The 22,526-nt window shown below is 40.0% G+C and overlaps 1 protein-coding gene across 1 annotated transcript in view; it reads right to left on the bottom strand.

Moving 5' to 3' along the window:
* tncb (tenascin Cb) overlaps positions 1–22,174 on the bottom strand; it is an 88,175-nt gene extending 66,001 nt beyond the window's left edge. The window contains exon 1 of the mRNA XM_030416831.1: positions 22,078–22,174. The gene's annotated coding sequence lies outside the window, so the exon portion shown is untranslated. The remainder of the gene's footprint in view (positions 1–22,077) is intronic.
* Positions 22,175–22,526: the final 352 nt, after the last annotated feature.

Here is a 22,526-nt window from a genome sequence, read left to right as displayed (position 1 = left end):
CATAACATTTTTAATTTCTTTCCGTTTTTGTACTGTATTCATTCTCTAATGTTGCAATTTATTATTTATTATAGAAACTTTGAATTACCTCTGTGTATTAAATATCCTTTAAGAATAAACTTTCCATGCCTGGCTCAAATGACTTGATATTTTAGCAGATTACAGTCGATATTCTTCCTCATGTTCACTACCCCGGAAAAAAGTTACAGAAGAAGTGAGTAGCACTCTTCTTCTGCTTGTAGGCATGTTCATCTGTTAAAAGAAAAAGAAAGAAACGTTGTTAATGATTCATCTTCTCCTGTGCAGGGATGGAGAAATGAGGAGGGAAAATGGGGACTACTAAGTGTTTATTAATGATAAACTAGCTTCAGAGACTCCAGAGGGCTCAGTGATCTCCCGAGGTGTAGAGTCTGCTCTATTTATTCTCACAACCTGTCAGCCATTTGAAACAAAGAGAGAAATATATCTGGAGCCCTGCTGTGCTCGCTTATGGAGCCTTGCAAATGTCTCACAAACATGAATTACATCCAAATTTACCCCAGAGCGTTTCTTTAATGGTGGCTGGTCTGTTTGAATTCTAATGGACTCAAATCATAGATGTAGACACAGAGTTAAGAAGAAGGTGAATGCAGACTTTCAGTGGCAATGATGGGGTAACTGGTTATAGAAATAAGACAACAAAATAATGTATGTGTTCACAGAAGGTTGAATAATAGCATTATCCACAGCAGTGATTCTGAATCTTGGTTCTCAGAAACCAAGATACTGCTGTGTATGCGTCTCACAAGGTCATTAATTACATCCCAAGCACAAATCAGACCTTGATTATTTGACTACAATGAAAAGCAGCAGGAGAATGAGCACTGAGGACCAGGACTGACATTAACTAATCCTGAGTAATGACACTGACATTTTAGGTAATTTAAAAAAAAAAAAAGAAAAGAATGAAAAGAAAAAGTATATGTTTTTAGTTTTGTGTGACTTCATGTGGTCATCAGAGTAAATACTGTTGTCTCTGAACAGCACAGGACGGCATAGCGTGATTGTTACACCAACACAAATGTATGGTTGGGTGCAGCTTGTGGTAGAAATCGGAGATAATGCTGACATATTATCAACCAGTAGCCTATTTACACATCTGGAAGACACAGAGCAACGATGTTGTTCATTTGGCCTCCTGTCTTTAGCAGCTCCAAGTCACTCGTTCTGTCTGTATGCCATTTGCTGCTGGGAGAGTGTCATACATTGCACTGCACTGCAAACATGCTGTTTCTATGAAAATAGCTGTTGAGAGCAGTGAGAGTGAGAGTGATCAAAACAGTGATAATTCTCTGTGGGTTTGTCACTATGAAAAACACCTTTCAACTTCAGAATCAGAATCTGAATCAGAATCAGAAATTACTTAATTATTTCACACAGTCATTTCACTTCAATTTCAATTAAGATAAAATAGTTGATTAGTGCAGCTTTACATGAGTAGTTTTAGTTGCCCTAAGCAAACCAGAGAAGACAGATCTGAAAATGCTCATATGAACAAAGTTAATCTGAATCATTTTGTAAAGTCGAATCTCACTTCGTCTATAGCACAGTCATCTGCTTTTCATTTACTCCCTGTTTTTTTCGTCAATTTCAATCAAAGGAGGTTTAATAGGAGATGTCCTGTACTGTAACAGTGTGAAAGAGTGTCTGCTAACAGCTGGACACGAAAGAGAAGTGAAAATTAATTTCAACCAATCCATTCCTTTTACAATAATTACTTTATAGTAAAAGTGGTAAATCCGAAAGAACAGTTACACTCACCTGCATTTACTTTGGAACATCTTACAATATTTGCTTTAGTATTGCTTCTTCTGATCTTGGTATCCAGTTTATTTGTATCATGGATCATGAATTCATCAAAGTGGTTGAAGAATGTTTTTGTCTATATTTCTGAATAATGTTTCCTCGATTGCGTGAGATGATCCATGTGTCCAATTATCCACATGCACATTCACATACATGCTGATGATGTACACAATGTATACTGTATACACGCACTTACTGCTAGTTTCATTCTATTGCATTGATTGACAGTTGTTAGCTGAATCACTTAAATTAATCGACATCGACTATAACCAGGAGAACTTTAAGATCCTTTGGCCTGCAATTTTGCCAGATGGACTCAAATAACAGGTCTTAGTATGAGACTTAGTAAGAGGGAAACATTCATGATGGACTGATAATATGACATATGTAATCAAGTGTTCTTTCAAAAAGATAGACCACAACAGGATTTAAGTCTAGAGCAATTATAAGCCCTGAAAAGATCCTACATTCAGTTCGATTCTACTTGATTATAAGTGCAAATGTTATCCTCGCTGAATATACCCTCAAATGATGGTGTTGTTTTATTCCTCTCACAGCTCACCCTTGTCTGACCTGGATCTCAGCAGCTTTACTGCACATCTGTATGCCACAAGCACCATCAGCCTGAAACACGGTTAGGGCAGCCTCAAAGAAACAGAGAGAATAGCTAAAGGTTTGTGTGCTGTCGTTCAGGGTAATAATCACACACTGCAGAGATGCACTCTTTGGAACAGTAGCGGGGGAATGTAATGGCTTCCATGTGCATGTGTAATATAACATGTGCCTACACCGCTGTGGTGTGAACACACTGAGCAGCCATCAGTCTCAGCCATGTTTCTTTCTTCTTTCTTCTTTTTCTATGTTCACACTTGCTGCTAATATGCATTGCTTTTGTGCACGTGGATTTTGCGTGTGGATGGTGTGTCCCTGGTTTTCTTCACATTCCTCAGCTCTATGTGTGCGCGCATGTACATCTGTGTGTGCACACTGATGTTGCTTACACACGTTTGGTCTGCTGAGAGGCAAAGCTATAGCCTCAATACCAGCAGCCTATAATTACTGAGGCAGCTTCAGTGTGAGAGCGGAGAGCCTGCTGGGTAATTGGCACTAAGAGCACCAGAGGAAGTATGGCTCCTTTACGTCCAGCACTTATTCAAATAGTTCAACTCGAGCCATTCCAGAAATTGAGCAGGAAAAAACCCTCAGACACCGGCAGCCCCGCAAGACTGATTGCATCTGAGTGGCAGAAAAAGTCAGCTCAAGTCCCCTTCTCCCCCTCTGCAGCTACAGTAACATGCTGACATGAAGCGAGTGTTTGTCGTGCGAGAAAGTATGTGATTTACCTGTGATTGAGATATGTTTGTCACTGTTTGCTTAAGACAGCTTCCAAACCTGATACCAATGCAGTTGTGCTAGTGCACTGAGTTATAAATGTCAAATGATTATTGGTTGATACATTAGATTACCATCAAATGCATATTTCATTTAGTCTGCAAATGAAACATTGACTACACCAGGTTAACTCAGCTTTATAGTTATATAACGAGATGTTTAATATGTTTCATGATACATAATTTGATGCTGTGTATGACATCATTGACAATGAGTTTGGGTGGTTATGTGTATCTTTAATAGTTCATGCAATAACTTAACCAAAATCCCCTTGGTAATGCTTGAAAATATTGTTTTACTGCAAAAGAGTGTTGCAACACATTACAGGGGAATGTATGGGAAGACGTTTTATTTAAATCCAAATTCATGCTCCACACTATTTCTATACAACACATACTGATCATCCTACTACACTGTTTTAGCAGTTAGCATACACATTATCCACATACTTCCCCATGCTAACAGGAAATGACACAATACCTTTGACACTAGATGTCAGTCACACTGTAACTTCAAATTGTCACTGCTAATTAAAATTCATAAACAGACATTTAAATGGCCGTGAACAGCAAACTCTAAAATCAAGGGTTTTATGGTCTGCTTACTGTCTAGTTTAGTCTATCTTATTTTGTCAAAAATTCTGCAAAACCTTATTAGAAGTGTTGTATAGGATCGAGGCATCCCTGCTGTTATGCAAACAAAAGTCCATACCTCAGACACATGGCTACAAGTTCATATCATATGAACAAAGGCAAAATCCAAATGTCCCGCTTAAAGCCTGGCGCTCCGAACCACCATGGACGTAGATGACATCAACTAATAAGTGTTTAAGAGAGGCTGCAAGGGAGCAACATGACAGAAATAGGAAAAGGACAACACTTTGAGACTTATGTTAATTTGTGGGTTTGAGACTTTTTATTGAATGTTTTGTTTTCATTAAAAAAAAGTTCAATAAAATGTCAGATTTTAGGTAGGGCTGAGACGATACACTATACTTAGTGATAGTGTATATTCGATATGTATTGCGATTCTTCTTGGTACTTCAATTCTACAAATTGCAATTCGATATTTTGATAAATTGCAATTTTTGTTGTTTTATTTTACCACTGGGCAATGACAGAAGTTGAATCTATATATTCACTGCAATTTGGTGTCAGTTTCACAGAATGTTACAGAAACTGAGAAACACTCAACAAAAAGTGCATAAAGTCTTAGCATAGTGCCTCTTTTACAAACATGCTGACTGGAACTTGTCAATGTCCACATGTGCAATCACAGAAACTGACAAAACCAAACTGTTAGAAAACAGCACAGTTCTAACAAGTTTTTCAGTCTGTAAATTAAATTTACAGAACTATTGAAAGACTATGAAAACAAATGAGTGCACCTTTCTTTATAAACGGTTCATATATAAATCACATTTTCATGTGAAAAGCACCATCACAAGGAGCCATAAAGAAGGCAGGTATATCTGTTAAGAGCTCCTTATTTTTTTGTATTAAAATATTGATATTTGGTGCCAGTGTATGGATACTCACATTGCATGAGGAAAGATGACGATATATTGCCAATTGATATTTTGTTCCACACCTAACGTTAGGTAGCGACTTTGAAAATGTCTGTTTTTGAATAAGAACCACAGCATATACAAAAATGAAATTTATCAGATCCCGAAGAACGCCATCATATGGATTATCATGTCCTTTTAATTGTTTTCTTTTCTGACGACCTCTGGTAACCCATGGTAACCCCATGTTTAATGTTACAATGTTATGAACTGTGGATAATTCCCATGTGAAGGGGCCCCTTACACTTGACAATTTAACATTTGACTTCTGGGAACGTGCCTCAAGGAGTCTCACTCTATGAGTCTTGGAGTGTTCACACTAGGATTGGGAAAACTCACTGCTGATGAAGGCCATGAGACGAGGCTGAAAACTCTGAAAAAAAATCATGTAACCTTTGGATTAAGAATTCCTCGTTTCCTTTCCCACAATGCAACCAACAGCATCTGTTTATCAGACTCTTTTTCCAATTCTCTGATCCCTGTCAATGATGAAAGCTGATGCAGCTTTCATATTTGGTTGTCTTCATGCACCAATATGGCAACAAATAATTCCATATTACTGGGTTGTAATAGCCGGGTAGCTATGGTTGTATCTATACCACTGTTATACCAACACACTGTGGTTTAAATATATGACTGCAAAACAAATGAAGATGAATGGAAAGTGAATTTGACATATGGTTTGACTTTTCCTTTGTGTTAGTGATATCCTGACCAGGCAACACAAATCAGCCTTGTCCATCTGGTGCGACCTCTTTAGAGCAGTTAATTACAGCACAAGGTGATAAACACACATACTGACAGACACACACACACATGCCTTTCCAAGCCCGTAAAATCTGAGACATCCCTGAGGAACACAGTGGCTTGCAGAGGGCTGCAGCCGTGTCTGAGCGAGCAGAGAATTTACTGCGAGTAAAGTCTGCTTTCTTACAACCAGCTCAAACAGCAAGCACACACCAACTCACTGTAACAAATCTGAGAGGCCGTCTGGGCAGAGCTAGTTATAAAGTACAAAGACAGACATCTGTAATATATTACTAGGGTTTTTATGGAGGAGGATGAAATCTCTTCAACTGATACAGAGCAACCAGCAGAAATGGGTCATGTTTATTCTGCCTCCTCTGATACACATTTACAAACATATTTACTCTCAGGAATATGTTTATACACTTTGAGAGGCAATGGACTATTTGGTTGAGATGTACATTCAGGGAAATACAGTGTGTGTTTATACACGCTGCCTGGCCAAAAAAAGTTAGCACCGCCATTTAACTAAGCAAATCGATAAGAGCCTACCATTGGATAATTACTGCAGTGATTCATATGACTCAGCTGGCAACATGTTATTTAATCCTAACTGATGCAGTGAGGAGCTTCTCATTTCTTAAACAACCATCTCAGAAGACATATCCTGTGGTCCTGGAAAAGATATTACTCTGTTCCAGAGTGATGGGCATGTCAGGTAAGAAGAGAGGCTCATGAGGTGATGCACCCATCATGCCTAGCACCTCCCATACAAGCCTGTGGGGGCAGTGTTATGATTTGGGGTTGATTCAGTTGGTCAGGTTGAGGTTCAGCAACGTTACGTGCCCAAAAAATGAGGTCAGCTGACTACCTGAATACTGAATGACAGAGTTCTTCCTTCACTGGATTTGTTTCTTCAGGTTCAGAGAACATAAGACATAATTTTCACACATGGATTGGCCACCACAGAGTCCAGACTTTAACTCCAGTGAGCTCTTTGGGATGTGCTGGAGAAGCCTTTACCCACCTCTCCTATCATCAATACAAGTTAATGCAAAAAAATGAATGCAACATGGAAATAAATGTTGCTTCAGGCTTTAAAGTGTGTGACTCATTTTTTGGACAGTGTATATATACAGTTGTGATCAGAAGTTGACATACACCTGTTAAGAAAATGTATATCATGGCAGTCTTCAGTTCCAGTGATTTCTACAACTCTCACTTTCTGTGATCGAATGAGTGGAACACAAACTACTTTGTCGCAAAAAACATTCATGAAGTTTGGTTCAGTAATTAACTCAATGTCCACTGAAAATATGTCAAGATAGATTTTTACTATTAGTATATTTAAGTGATTCCTTCAAACCAAATATTTTAGGCATCACATCCATGAGTATTTCTATGCTCATGTATGGCCTGTATTCCTGTGGGATCTGTGTCAGGGGTGTATGTATGTTCCATTAAACATGTAGAGGACACATGTGAACACATCCACACACCCCTTGAGGGAACCCCTCCTGGATGCTCATTTGCATCAACACAAGAACACTCAGCTAGCTTCAACCTTACAAGCAGGAGCTTTTGATCTGTGTGTGCAATAAAACAACACAAGTAGCCTTGGTCCTCCTGCTCTGACCCTAAACATTTTGACCCACCCAACATAAACTGGTCATACATCAGGACCCTCAGTATGTACAGCTGTAAATCCTATTCTATTGCTCTGCCTCAGAAAGATAGGGGCATTGAAACAAAGAGGCACACAGGTCAGACCAAAGCCTTGTGTTGATAAAGGAGATAAGGTTCAGCACACGTATGAGGGATTTATGAGACACTGTTGTGAATGTAAAACACTGAAAGCAGCCCATAGGTCCTCTCAACTTTCAGTTTTCACTTGTTCAAGGCTGAAGACGAGCTGCAGATACAACTCCCTGAATCTCCTGACTCTTCTCACTGCCTGTAACCAGAGGGTCCACACGGATATAAACATTGGAGATGATGCCCACAAACAGTCACTTGTTTCTGTATGCCCTCTATAAAGCACTGATAAACAAATGCATTGCAGAGACATTTGGCTTTGACCTGACTTGCTTCCTTGGAGAAGCTCTGTATTAATCCGTCAATCACCACTGCTAACACTGAGACTGTGGACATGGTTTTAAAATCAGAATACTGCAGCAAAATTGGGTATAGTGTGGAGCCAGCAGGGATTTTTGAATCTGAACATTTTCAGGAGTTCAGTTTGGCAAACTGAGTCTGTGATGGGTTTTGGAGCCTTGCAGCGTGATCTAACCCCAGTGGGCCACAGCAACAGTTGAAAACATAGACTTGAATCAACGTCTGCAAAACCCTGCAGAGGCAAAACAGAACTTTTCCTCAACTTTCAGCACAGTAAAGATATCATTGCTGCATGCCGCTGCTCTTAGATGACCAAGTTTGTGTTCAAATCATCCTTTAATACTCATGCTTTTTGTGTGTGTGCGTGGCGTGCATGCGTGTGTGTGTGTGTGGTGTGGTGTGTGTGTGTGTGTGTGTGTGTGTGTGTGTGTGTGTGTGTGTGTGTGTGTGTGTGTGTGTGGAATGTATAGAAACATCTTTTGCCTTTTCATCAGTGAGAGCCCAGGAGGGTTGGGGATCACTGCGGTTCCTGTTGTGTGATTGGCAAGCACTGCTGCTTCTGTAATCTCATTGCATTGCAGACTAGTGCAATCTGTGGAGTCAAACAGACTAAGGCCTTTACATTGACATGCTAGGAGAGTCCTAGGACTGAATGGATAGAGACCAGTGATTTCCTCTTCTATACTATACAACCATGCTAGTGCCTGACAGGGAGTCATACAAAGAGTATGAATGTCGAGGGTCAGGAATGATCTTGCTGTAGACAGTATGTCAGTGTCAGACCCAAATACAGATAATCTAAACATGAGGACAGATGGTGAAAAGACTTAAAGCAGCACAATACAATCCCAGTTAGCTTTTTAAGAGCTTTGGAGAATTTTGTCATGTTACAGCATTTGATTTCAAGCTTGTTGGATTTAGGGAATACATACTTGATGAGCTGCATTTCAGGATTACATAACTATTGAAGTTGTGACCTTGTGCAACCTTCAACTCTTCAAAAAAGTCCTGACTCTAAACTAACACCAAACAAACTGCTTCTGTTCTGTCTGTTGCCAGCTTGTGTTACAGCTACAGACAGCAAGACAACTGTTTGAAAATAATGTTGGTTTCAGCAAGATTAGTAAGGAAGAAAGCAAAGATTTGAACATTTACAATCTACAAAATTCCCAAAATGACTGCCAAAACATGTGTACACTCAATCTAATCCTGGAAATCAATGTTAGCTAAAATGTGGCTCTAGTTTTTTAAAGTTGTTCAGAAAAAGCTGCACAACTTGAGTAACTGTAGCTGAAAGGAAGGAAGTCGAAATGACTTTTCTTCATGAAGATTTAATTCAGATACATTCATCTCTTTATTCAAAGGTCCTTTTTGTGAAAAAGATAGATTTTTGAGTCTTATCCTCCTCATCCCCTACCTTTGGATTCATAGGGCGGGTTGGCCTCCATCCCAAAGCATCAGTTTTTGACAAGTTGGGAGTGAGACTCAAGTCTTTTTTTTGTAGTAATATGACCTTTAAAGCTGCTCTCATACTTCCTTTTCATATTAACAATAGGTTAAATTAGACTGAATTAACACTGAACTTGCAATTTCCCGCAGCGCTACAGAGAATTTTAGCATTTTTTAGTTCAGCTCATTGTAAAACTTTATTGTTGTGGTTCAAGTTTCATCAAGCTCATTTCCAGCAGCAGCAGCTCCTGTTTTGTTTTTGCAGACAGACATTTTTATTCTCTCTGGTATTTTCTTTTTTTTTGGTATATTTCATTTCCAGGAATCTTCCGACTGGTGCCAATTCTACTTGTCTATATTAAATGACTAGTTTCCCTCCTACTTTCTTTTATGTAAAGTTTGCTTCCCAAAATAGCTAATGATATTTGAAAGAGAATAGGAGAAAAAATTAAATGTGTTGCTTGTTAATTACCTACCAACCATGAAATTTCCAGACATGTAAAATTAAGAACTACTTTAAATTTATTCATTTATAGGAATCATATAGTAAAATAAAGACACACTGCAATGTGTCACACGTAGATCTCTACTAATGGGGTTCCACAACAGCTGGATGAAAAGTGGGATCACCCACTCCCAGGTAAAAATTGTTGTGAGCACTGAGCCGTAGCCTGATTGAGGGGCTCTTCACTGACAAAGCGAAGGTCAATTTTCCGGAGATAATGAAATGATGACATGTTACCCTGAGTCTAGATGGATCACCCATTGCCTCCTCAGCGTCCTTAATCATAGGATCATCTATTCACAGCCCTAAAACTAGTCTAGTAAAAGCATATAAAAGAAAATGTTGTGCATTGTCTTGTGTTTCTTCCTTCCTCGCAGTCTTATATTTTCCTTCAGCATACTGAGAAGAAGAAGTGTGTCCCTCTGGACTGGCACATGGCTGTAATAGACTGCCTGCCTCCACAGCATTTTGTGGACACATAAAAATATAGGGCCCCTGAAGTTATTATTGTATCAGTGCTGCTCTGAACATTTATCCAACTGAAATTAACTAAACAGCCTTACCACAGCAACCAACTTTGTTTGTTGTTTTTTGTTTATTTATGTAATGTAATGATTCCAAGCATTTCCTGCAGCCAAACTACATCTACTGAAATTTTAAATACACATAATATCGGACCCATTTTGGCAGAAATTGAGGAAAATATAATGTGGCCCACTCCTCGTGAGCAAACTGCTCCAGTTGCCTCAGGTTTGTATGTTTCAGCTCCTTCCACAGATTTTCAATAGGATTTAGATCAGGGCTCATAGACGGCCACTTCAGAATAGTCCTGTGTTTTGTTCTTAGTCATTATTGGGTGTTTTTAGCTGTGTGTTTTGGGTCATTATCCTGTTGGAGGACCCATGACCTGTGACTGAGACCAAGATTTCTGACACTGGGCAGCACATTTCGCTCATGCCTTGATAGTCTTGAGAGTCACTGTACCCTGCACAGATTCAAGACACCCTGTGCCAGATGTAGCAAAGCAGCCCAGAACATAACCGAGCCTCCTCCATGTCTCACAGTAGGTACAGTGTTCTTTTCTTTGTATGCTTCATTTTTGCCTCTGTGAACATAGAGCTGATGTGACTTGCCAAATAGCTCAAGTTTTGTGTCATCTGTCCAAAGAAAATTCTCCTAGAAGCTTTGTGGCTTGTCAATATGCATTTTGGCAAATTCCAGTCTCGCTTTTTTATGATTTTCTTTCAACAGTGGAGTCATCTTCCATGAAGTCCACTTTGGTTCAAACGGCAACGTATGGTGCGATCTGATCTGATGTACCTTGACCTTGGAGTTCACCTCTAATCTCTTTGGAAGTTGTTCTGGGCTCTTTGGTTACCATTCATATTATCCGCCTCTTCAATTCGTCATCAATTTTCCTCTTGCGGCCACATCCAGGGATGTTGGCTACAGTCCTGTGGACATTAAACTTCTGAATAATAATAGAGGCTTTATAAACTATGATATAACGTATGATTTAGCAACTTAATTTGGATGGACACCATTAGTAAATGATCACTTGTCACATAAGTTAACTATCAGAATTAGAATCAGAACTCCTTAATTCTCCCTGGAAACAGGGACATTTCTGTGTCACAGCAGCCAAAGGCCAGTAATATTACAATAAACAATAATACTAGTGAAAAATAGAATAGAATAGAATAGAATTACTTTATTGATCCCAGACTGGGAAATTATTTTGTCACAGCAGCAGTGGATCTGCAAAAAATACTATAAACAATAAACAATAATAATATATACAACAAAACAGTAGAGAGATCAGTAGAGATCAAAATAAACAATATCATAAAAAGGTAAGAAATAGAAATAGACTCATATAAATTGTATACACATAATATTGTACAATTTGATCAGTGTAATTGTAAACAGTTTGGCAGTGTATTATTGTCAATAGATATTAGATATGGGTATGAAAATTCCCCAGATAGTGCAAACCAAAATGGGTTATGAGTAGAGTTTGTATTGCACAGTGCAGAGTGAGGTCTGCTGGGAGCAGTGCTGGTTAAACATGTATGAATTACCACCTTAATTAACATGGACACCACTAGTAAATATGTACTTAACACTCAGTCAGCTGTTAGTTAATGGTAATAACTTCAGAAGTTAATGTTAATTAAAGTGTCCTTGTTAATGTAGTTACTAAAATTAAAGAATAAAATAGTGTATGAATTAATACCTAATCAACATCACACACTAGTTAACTATTAATTGACAGCTAGTTAGTATTTATTATTACATAGAAAGTAATGAGGACACTCTTTCATATGATCATATTTTAATGTTGAATGTATACCACAAACAAAATAATTTGAATTTCTATTGTGTTAAGGTGGAGGCAGGAACCTGACAGAGACCTAAAAAAAACCTGTCTGGCTGGTAAGATACCACTAGAGGACTGTTGAGTGTATTAGACATGATCTGAGTCACGTATGATGGTTAAAAAAAAACAGGATATCTTTCTGCTGCAACATGAATGGAACTGAAGAGGAAACCCTGATTAACAAAGGCTGAAAGAATGTATACAATCTGAACACATCTAAAACAGGTTTCTAATCAGTGTAACCTCTTCTATTATCTTACCTTTAGTGTATACAATGATTTGACTCCCTCCTTCCTGTTACTCTTTGATGCTTCATCATCTCTACTGCTCAGTGGTAGTGGCAGTGTAGTTCTTCTAAATTACACACCAAGTCAACTATAACTGTCTTCATAATTGATATTCCAGCACTGAATGGAGATGTACTTCAAGTAAAAATGAACAGACACGCCTCCTTAAGGCAAAATCATTATACAGTATTACACACTGGCAGCCTATAAACACCCTGGGTTTGGATGGGCTTTAAAGAGGTTCTGTGTGAACGAGGCTGTAAATTACAATCTCAACAATGATCTGATGTTACACTGCAGGTATGTAGAGGCTCAGACCTTTTCATGCCTCCTGCAATGATTTTATCACACATTATATGACAACAAAGGTATAAACATGTGGCAGCAATGCTTTCTCTCCACACATCCAAGTTGGATTTGATGATGACATCAGAAGATTTAATAGCAGTTTTAGATTTGGACTCGTCCAGAAGATGAGTCATGCAGCTGTGGAACAGACACATCTGCATGTTAGACTGTTAAGAGACCACAGCATTTTCATCATCAAAGCCAAGTCTCAGCTCAGTCAGCAAGTTTGCCAAGTGTTGACTCACAGACACTGAAACCATGTCTGGATAGTAGCTACTAGTAGTAGCTAGTAGTCCAGATCTTATTATCAGTTAATGAGAGATGAAAGATCAGTGCAGTTTGGCAAAATCCTGTTTGGCCTTTGGAGCTGAACAGACACTGATTACATGTTGGAGTGCAGCACTTCCCCCAACATTAGTGCTGATGGCAATACCACAGTGAGTGGAATGACACTGATCAGCAGGCAGGCAAGCAGGTCGTACTAACACCCTGAGCCACTGGCATGGCAGTGTACTGTCTGACCTTCTGTACATCATCACTTGGCTATTAACCAGGCAGAGAGGAGGAGAAGGCCAGTGTTTTAACAGCCACTTAGTGAGAGTGCACTGTGTGCTATGTAAACACATTTATCCTGGGATGTGTGGAGTGTGGACATGCTTAAATCTACTTCACTGGCAGTATGCTGTGTTGGTGGTAAAGTGCATCAACACTTCACAGCAGCACTCAGATATCACTCAGGTTCATCAATGTCTCATAAACCAGCAGATAACATCCTGCACAGCTAGGGTGTACACTCTGGGACTGATCCTCTGCTATGCTTCCTGGCGCAGGCCTTTGGATTTGTGCAGAAAAGTAGCACCCGCAACAGACACTACTGAGAAGATCTATCTTCTAACATGAACAGCAAACATATCTGTTGGTAAGTGTGTAGCCCAGCAGCCTGGCAGCGCGATAGGCGATCCATTCTAGAGAGATCGCAGCCTGAATAATGCAGGCGTTTGTTCTGTTTGAATGAAAAGAAGTTGGCACTGGGGCTGCTCTGCTGGCAGATGATCAGGTGGCAGAGTGCCGCCCTCTCTCTGGAAGAGGAGAGGGGGTAAAAACCAAAAAAAATAGAGTTCTCAAACTGAATCCATCTTCACATTACGACCAGAACAGAGTGGAAAGGAGAAGTCACACATTCCAGCAGTTTTCCGGTTGCAAAGTCTGCAACTGATGGATGAAAAAAATCCTACAAAGGTGTAATTGAGCTCAGAGGAGGTTACACTGTGGTGAACCTACCTATCTGACATCACCTCCCCTGGAGAGCTTGTGCCCATGGAAACAGGAGCCTGAGAAAAGCGCTGTGCAAGGTGCTTTTTCCTACCCTTCTTTTCCCCTTTTGCTAACATTAATTGGTTGCCAACAGCACTTGACTGTAGCGAGTTGAGGCCTCCCTCTCGGCAGGTCTTTAGCTCAGTCCAGGGAAAACCAGATGAGTGGAAGGTTTTGCCAGCTCCCACAGCCAAGACGCCAGGGAGCTGGATTGTTTGCATTCGGTGTGATTAGATAGCCGTTATATGTCACACAAGCCTGATCTAATCCAGAGTCTACTCTTTCTTTGCACAGTGCATTGAAGGAAATTATTTCATCTGTTAGACTCAGGCCACTGATGACAAGGTGGGGGAGATCATCAGCTTCCTCCTAACTAGGTCACTGTGATATTCAAGTCCAGCAGGAGACTGAAAGCAACAGAAGGCTGAATGTTTTAACTCCCCCTCTCCCACCGCTGGAGATGTTTTTTAAAGATGCCACAGAAAACCAAGAGGGGAAAAAAGGAACAACCCTAATTTAATTACTAGAGTAAACACACACAAAACCTGGACTGTATTAGCACAGTATATCCACTGGATCATCTACTGTTATGGGCCCAGTAAGGGTAGCAGGAACACAGACATTCCACAATTTCATTGTTACATAAATCTTTGGAAGTTTGTAAAATATGTACAGAATTATAGTTTAAAACACTCACTGGTTATGTTAAGGTAAGTCACGCATAGCCAGATCTATCTCCACTGCGCTCGTCAGCACTAACAAAAGTATTGGCTGCATCGATCATCATTCTGGGATAGGGATGATATATATATAATATCCTGGGTTTTTTGTATTTCTTTAAAACAATCACAGTTATCTTGGGAAGTGCTAAACCCAGGATGCAATGATGGTGTCCCTGCAAAATAGTGTGAAATTGTTTACATGTGGAGAGGCAAGCCCTGGCATTAAAATGTCTGAATCCCTGCTAAAGACAAGCAAGCAGCTCCGAGCAGATGTTTAGGTTTTTACCACTGTAGGTGACCAGGTGTAACTTGCCATTTACAGCAAGAAGGTTGTTGACAGTGGTTGTTGATGCTGTTTCACGCATCGACAGGAAGTTTGAAAACAGTAACATGCTGACAGTAGAGGGAAGAGGAGCATGTGGCATGACCAATGACAGGCTTTAGCCTATACCGACAGTCTACATCCAGTGATGCTACTGCAGTTACCTTTTGTACTTGATGTAACTTCAATACATTATTAACTTGAAATCACTCACCGTTGACTTCTGGTTGCACAGCTGATCCAACCAGCGGTCTCCTGGGTAAAAGTCCTGTGCTTGTTTGACCCAACTACTTAGACCAGACCTCCTCCTTAAGAGGACTTTCTCACTCTCTGTACTAGCTTACAGGTCTCAGTCCTGGCAAACTCTAGTAGCACTGGCTTTCCAGTTAACTGAGGCAGCTGTAGCTAGCTACAGGAAAGGATAGCTAGCAGAAAGCAGCAGTTGTCAGTGATACGGTCCCCCCTGTAGATTTGGAACTACCTTCGCACTCTATCCATATTTTACAAATAACACCTTTAACTAGCCCTTTTTAGATAGAAAAGGCGGCACATTTGCTCCAATGTAAAGGCAACAATGTGCCACCCTGTGTTTCTAAAACTGAGGCGTAATATTCCTCCTTTTCCAAAAGCCACCACCGGGGTAGGCATAAACATGTAACGTGACGTGAAGCACGAAGTTGGGCTGTGAACAGTGACAACGAATTTGTCTTCTAAATAAGAGCTTTACGTTGCACCCCATTGGAGTTTAGAAATGGGTTCTTAGCGGGGGCCTTTTAATTTGAAAGTAGAGAACGCTACTAGCTTGCCGCTACAACAACAAGCAGACAACCAAACAGCTACAGAGACCCAGGAGACGCTAGCATCTCCTGGATCTCAGAGGCTGTCCAGTTGCTCATCTTGACGTCCACGGATGAAATGATGGACTGACTGCTGTGATCAGCTGTTTCCTGGTTTTAAAACTCCCCGGCTGTGGGTCGCACAACAGTGCAGGTCATCGACACCTCCGCCCATCTCACGCAGGGGCCGGCACATTGACGCCTCAGATTTAGATAGCAGGCGAGGCGGAAATTGGTGTACCCTTCGAGGCGGCAAATCGGCGGACCAAAACAGATCCCCAATTTGCCAGCCTCTGTCTAGAACCGCGGACCTAGCTGCCAAAAGGACGGGCAAATTGGCAGCTTGCTGCCCTGTATAAAAATGGCTACTGATACACTCTTTAATTTGAGATCATTAAACCGAGGATCATTTTACAGAAAGTACTTTACAGCAACCACTGTCAAGAGTCTCATCTGGAGTCAGAAGCCAAAAGTCTAATCATTATTGCCTGGTGGTGCCTTTCAAGAAGACGCTATTTTTTCATTTGAAAAAATCATGATAGAAAGCACACCTCCTCAGTCAACTTTGGACAACCTCAGTCAGCGGCTGTAGCTCAAGGTGTCGATGACACTGAAAAGAAGTGCTGAATTGCCTCTAATAAGGTCCCTCTCAAGTTAAATGGTGGCACTCTCAATGACTTCAGCAGCGATCATGTTACACCACAAGGGCTCGAGGTTAAAATGAGAGACTCCAGCTGAAAATGTGAGCACCTGCAGAGCCATTAAACTTTCAAAGTGTTTCTGCTTGGAGGTAAAAAATAAAAAAGCAGTGAGGTGAAAGGATGTTTGTTACTTTTCTATAGGCTATGTAGTCTATCTCTCATTTGCCTTTTCTCTGAAAGACAGCCTATGTTATCATCAGTAGAATGGATCTATATCCCCCCTGACCTGGAACAGAATTTCAGCTGTCCATATGAAATATTTACAGTGATTGTGTTGCTGCAGAAGAAAATGGTTCCCATTGCTATTTCTATGTTTTATATCTCGGTCAGTTTACTGGTAATGTAGTTTACTACTCAGTCTGCGGTGGCTCAAATCTTCTTTGTCAAATGTCAGAAAATAACCCTATCAAGATTTTTTGCATCTAATTTCTTCTGAACTTGACCTATAATAAGGAGAAAAGGAATATGGAGCACCCCTTTTAACAAGAGCCCAAATGTCAATGTGGCACTTATTTATATGCAATGAAAGTAATATTAAATATCTAAATGTTCTCATCTCGATGTCAGGCACATCACATGTGATTATTCTACCAGCTGAGCTGTCGGGCTGTTCAGTGTTAGTGTTATGTCCTATACTCCAAAGAGCCTTTCTAAACACAATGTTTGCTAATGCTTTGTCACCTCTAAAGCCAACAGTGCCTCCCCCAAGGCCGCCCACCCCCAAAAGTGGAGTGAAGCCTGGAGCCATGCAAAGGTAATGTAGGGGGAATACTCCAGTCAAATAGCTGTGAGGGCTGCTGCTGCGGAGTGACGAGGGCTTCCTCTGCCTGCAGCACTCTCCCCAGCTTTGTTCTGCCCGTTATCTTAGGCAGCAGATAATCCTGAATGTGCTGCGAGGATCACAGCTGCTTTGCCAGGAATCAACCACCGGCTCATCATGCATGTTAAACTCATTACATATTCAAAAGGGAACTAAATCTCCTGCATATCTGCTCGCTGGAGGGGCATGTGCATGTGTGTTTGCATGCATACATCTGTGAGTGTGTGTGTGTGTGTGTGTGTGTGTGTGTGTGTGTGTGTGTGTGTCAGCCTCCTCCATCCTCAAACAGGCTTCGCTAACAGCATTTTTCACCCTCCATTTAACCTTCCCCTTTCATCCTTCCCTTTATTCAGATCCATACAGGCGCAAAGACTTAGGAAACAGTTTGACTCTAAATTTTACCCTGTGGATTCTTTGGCGATGAACTAAAGTAGCTGTTGACACACACCTAGAGATGTGTCAAAGTGTGTGTGTGTATGTGTGTGTGTGTGTGTGTGTGTCTGTCACACCACAATGCGTTGTTAGTATCTAAGTGGGAGCATATCGGGGAGTGAGATATCTTGTCCCAAAGGGATCAAAGTTCAAAACTGACCAACCTCTAAATTTCACGGCCATTTTAGAAACTTGCTGGCCTGTATTGTGTGAAGGCCAGCATAAGTGTTCAGGATGGGACTTGGACACGATCTGACAAAAATAAAATGTAATTAAAGCTGATGAGTCTTTTAATTTTCACAGTGGATCAAATGACAGTGCAATATAAAAGGGGTCCCTTGGAACATGTGCATGCTGAACATTATCGGCCAACATGGCACTCCTCAATTCTATGGCATTTTGCTTTATAGCCTGTAACTTAGTTCACTGTCATCACTGTTGTCAAGTGATGACATCAACACTGACGGGTTCAGTTAAGAAAGCCCCGATAAATCAACTGTACACTTACATACGTGTTAATAGGCATTTGTGTACTACATGATATAAAAAGAACTCCACACAAACTCAGTGGATATTACTTTATTTATATTATATTACTTTATATTATTTAAATCTGATATGCTTAGATAATGCAGACCTATAGCAAATTAGCTACATCAAGGATATTATATGATTTTTTTTTTTTTTTTCAGATTTACTTTGATTTCTCAAACTAATTTGTTAACTACATTAGAGCAAGACTGGCATTTACAAATGAAAATTGGCTGGCACTCAGAATAGCACATTACCTCCGCCAAGACCCAACAGTCCATTTTAATCCAATCAAACCTTATCTGATATTGAAGTCAGTAGCCTGCATCAATTTAAATTTCCAACCATCCATAACTGCTTAACCGTAATTCAAGATCACCAGATCTATAACAGCAGCTACTAGGACAACAAAACAATGCAAGGGAATCATAATCCCATTGTGTGGTGCAAGAAAAAAAAAAAGTACTCTCTCAAAGATATCAACCACCTAAATTCACCACAAGCCATCCCTTTTTTTCTCCACCAAGGAGCTGTTTCACTGGTGTCCATTTGTCTGTTGGTTGGCTGGTTAGTCAAATATGTCAGATAAGTTTGATAAGATGTTGGAATTGATCGTATTAAAAGCAACTGTCGGGCCTTGGCAGAGGTATGCACTCTACTACAGAGTGCAATTCTAGTTCCCTGAGAAGTTGCCAAAAATGTGAAAAACGGCCTCAATCTCAAAGGTTAATGGGATCTATTTGGGGCCGAAACCAAGCTTTGTGGAAATTTGCTAAGTAGTTGCTGCTGACAAACCAACTGTCAACCAACAAAAAATGGACACAGGTGAAATTATAATCCACTTAACTGCTTTAATTTAATTTAAATTCATATTTACAAAATGAACAGCAATTTTAGTCATTTGTAATTAATCACATTTATTTAATTCATTTCTTATTCCAAAATGTACATCTGAATTGGACAAAACAGCTTGTCATCAGTGAATATTCCAGAAATTGTTGTTAAATGTCAGACACTAAACACTCCAGCCCCAGACAACAATCCATTTGTTTTTTTGGTTAATTAGTTACTAACAGGCTTTATGGATCAACTGACTATCGCCACAGAAACTCAATTAACAAAGACGGCAAAAATCCATCCCTAAGTGGGATAAGTTGTATACATACTCAGCACCCCCTCTAATTATACTATATCCCATCTTATTTGGACTTCTCATAAGTAGGATAAGAGCTAAACTAGGCTTCTGTAACAACAAATTGATAATGGCATGGACTAACTCAAAAATGCAATAAGTGGCTGTTCTGAATACTATTAACACCATAAATGAACAAAATCTCTTGTGTTAATCAGGAGAGAAGTTGAGTGTTCCCTTCAGTATCAACTAAATCTGGTTAAAGAGATCAGTGGAATCACTATAGACTACAGTCACTAAAGAGAGAGCTCATCTGTTTTTTGTAGCGCATGACTTGTATGATTTACCAATAGCTCCTACATTTCATAAACGTGCAGGATCACATCATATGATCTGAATGGAGAGGATTAAGCATCAGATTGATCTACTATGTCCGTGTTCAGCAATGTAAATTAGTCCTGCTGATAATGTGCTTGTTTGCATATGTGGCTCAGTCAGTAGCAGTTTATTTATCTGTGAATCCTCAACTCCACACTCACCCCCTAATCCTGTCCCCAGACAGGCTGATGCCAGATCAGCAGTGACTCCAGGCTGGAGGGACCCCCGTCTCAACAAATACGCCTGCTGGCCTGCGATCAACGTCCTTCAGTGACCACTGTGACGTTCATTCTACAAGGTGCGGGTGAGACATCTGAAAGCTCGCTATATTTAATGTTTTACCTCATCACTTTTACTTATTCTAAAGTTTTTGGCAGCAACATGTTTTAAACAAGTTGGGACCGAGGTAACAAAAAACTGGAGAAGTTGTGGAATGCCCCAAAGACACCTGATTGGATCCCTCCACAGGAATACAGGAAACAGGATATTATTACATGGGCTCAGGAACACTCTTGTTTGCACATTTTTGCATTCTGTTTTCATTAACTTTAGGTGTTACTTTTTGGAAATATTGGTAGGTAATCATGGTCCTCTACTACAAGTGTGGCAAAAAAAATTGGAATCACAGTGAAATTATATGGCTAAATCTTCTCATGAAAGATGTTTAGCTAACTCCAAAGTTCTCAAATTATATCTATTTTTCTTGAAGATATTTGTTTTATCTTTCACAATAACTTCTTAATAATTTCACAGGATGTTTTCTAGAAAGAACTTTCTAAAGGTGAAATAGAAATGTCCATATAAAAAATAAGCCTCCATTTATTTCCAGTATATTTTGTAACAAATTACACAGCTATTTAGAAGAAACATTCTAGAAAAGATCGATTATCAAAATGAAACCATGGACCCATAAATAAAAGGATTATCAAAAAAAGCTACATAGTAATAAAATGTAACTTGTGTGATAAATGTTCAATGTAGTATATGTGTATGACTAAATATCACATTTCTGCCAGTGTACAAGTACCTTGTTTATTCATATGAGATGCCAAGGGTGTGTGACAAAGTGTTGTCTATATTTGTCTATACCTGGAAATGAGAACGGGTAGTAGTAGTGGTAGTTTTTTTCAGGAGCTTCTTGGCTGCTAAGAGATAAGCAGTGGCACTTGTGACATAGTGTGTGTGAGCAGAATAAAGTTATATCTCAAACGCAAGTGCAAAAGAGCAAACCATTCGATAGAGAAAGCAAAAACTGCCCCAGTCAATACAATTTCTATCACCCACTGGTCTCATGATAGCTGTCAGGCTCTTAAAGTATATGTGAAGGAGCCATAGAGTTCTGAAATGCTGTTCTTTTCAAGATCAAACAGCAGTCTTTCTTCATCATAGACTTTCTCCGTTCCCTCTGAGGTTTGAATTAGGTCAGATTATGGTGATAAAGAGATGGCTTCTTTCATTTCCAGGACACATATGGACTGGGATTCACTGCCACCAAAGTGCATGCTCAGAATTTCTATCAGGTACTCCCGTCAGCATCCCCCCAGCATCCGTTCATCATGAATCCATCTCAGCACATCATCCTCCTGCCACCACTTCCACACTGCCATCATATCACTGTCCTATTACAATCTGTTGTTTGAGGAGTGTACAGGAAGATCAATGTCCGATTAAAGCAAACACACAGAGTAAGGGCTTGTGATGTGATAGCCTGTCAGAGCTGCAAAAGAACTGCAGGGGAAATATATATACACACACACACACACACACACACGCACGCGCACACACACACAAATCCGAAATATCTGCTCAGCACAGGTCAGGGGGTGCACACAGCCTTTGATTACACTACAAGATCTTTAAAACTAGGTTCAATGGAGCACAAACTTGGATCAATAGTGCGTCTGAATCAAGAGCCTTGTGGGTTTGTCTTGTCAGCTTGATTAGATTCAGGAGGAAAGTGGGTTGATGAGTAAACATGACAGTATCAATATTGCATGAGACCGAACATCCAACGATTTCTCTCTTTAATGTTTGTAGGAGATCTGGGTCGAATCCTCTTAATTTTTGCATGGATTAAAGCAAACACATTGAAAATAAACATGGAATTTAGCAAGTGTCAAAAGCAAGAATTAGAAATAAAGTAAAACCAAGTCGATAAAATTAATCAAGTCAAACAAACAAAATCCTTTTGCTTCACCCCTCAGTCTGATCATTCCAGAATCCAGAGCAATAAGAAGAAGAGGAAAAAGTCTACCTTGTTTATATGAAGCCAGGGCACTTCAGTGGCATTGTTAGCGCTGTAGCTGCAGGGTGCTTGTGTTTCCCCAGTGAACTGAAGCAGATGTCAGCAGAGACACCTGCTCAGGCTCAGCCTCCTCCTCCGCTGCCTGCCGTCCCGGGTGTCGGGGGTCGCTGCCCTGCCCCAAAATACACTCATCACTCAGCCCCCCGGCATGCTATTGTCTTAAGCACAGCCATGGATTTATGAACTCATTAAGACAAGTTCACACATTTCTTATCTGTTGCATGACCATTCAATGTTGTTAATTAAGGGAAAGAGAGCTGTTAACTTATGAGCCAAGAGGGTATCCTGAGTGTCGTTACAGGTGCAAAAATATGACTATGATCGCTTTGATAAAAAGACCTAAATAAGTGATAAGCGTGAAAAAAATTCTAAGGAGCTTACAGTCTTTTACCAAGGCA

This window comes from Sparus aurata, chromosome 5 (genome assembly GCF_900880675.1).
Source record: "Sparus aurata chromosome 5, fSpaAur1.1, whole genome shotgun sequence".
Classification (NCBI taxonomy): domain Eukaryota; kingdom Metazoa; phylum Chordata; class Actinopteri; order Spariformes; family Sparidae; genus Sparus; species Sparus aurata.
Note: the sequence above shows the minus strand (reverse complement) of the source record. Positions and strands in the feature narration are given on the sequence as shown.